The sequence below is a fragment of the Ascaphus truei genome, chromosome 15, assembly GCF_040206685.1.
Source record: "Ascaphus truei isolate aAscTru1 chromosome 15, aAscTru1.hap1, whole genome shotgun sequence".
NCBI classification, from domain to species: Eukaryota; Metazoa; Chordata; class Amphibia; order Anura; family Ascaphidae; genus Ascaphus; species Ascaphus truei.
Window position 1 is genome coordinate 24,111,609 of NC_134497.1, and position 785 is coordinate 24,112,393.

A 785-nucleotide genomic window follows, 5' to 3' on the forward strand; every position below is an offset into this window, starting at 1 on the left:
CGTTTTTCGCACAATTCACAGATCTAAAATTGGGACAGTTAGTGAGGTCTCAAAGTAATGTCTATTTTATACAAGAGCTGAAAAAAGATACAGGTTGATAATACAGGTAATGTGACTTGTCTTTTCTTTCTTCTCTACAGTTTTATAGGTGAACAGAAGTTAATGGAGAACAATGTATATACCAGCAGTGAGCAAACCGGGGTGCGCAACATTATTCAGGGGGACGCGGGCGGTTCCAGAGGCCCCGCCCCGCGCTCTTCCCTGAAGGCATTTAAATGCCAGGGGATCACATGAGGCCGCTGCAACTTCACTGACATTCTCTTCGGCGACACGTCGCCATGGCAACGCGGCAAATGATGTCGCGGGGTCAAGTGACGTCACGTTGGCATGGCAACCTGAGCAAAAGAGATGGTAAGAAAGGGGGGGCGCGAGCAGGGAGGGAAGCAGATGGGGGGGGGGGCGCAAGCAAAAAATATTGCGCACCGCTGGTATATACGTTGGTTCACTTGTACGTACCCACAGCTTGATTGAATGGGAGCCACAGGCAACACCAGCGGGTTCGCTCTCATTGGGCAAACCGCTCAAGTGAACTGCCCGTCGCGCCTAAAAATCAGTTTCCAACTGATTTCTCGCGCAACGCACGCCATCTCCTGCTGTCGAGAGCACGGACGCCTCCGCGTGGTCTGCGGCAGCATGGACTTAGCTTAAGGCTGCGCTCATAGTGCCAGCTACAAATACGGATGACGTCACATGTCTCCGTAGCCGTTGCGAAAGTTGCAATTTGT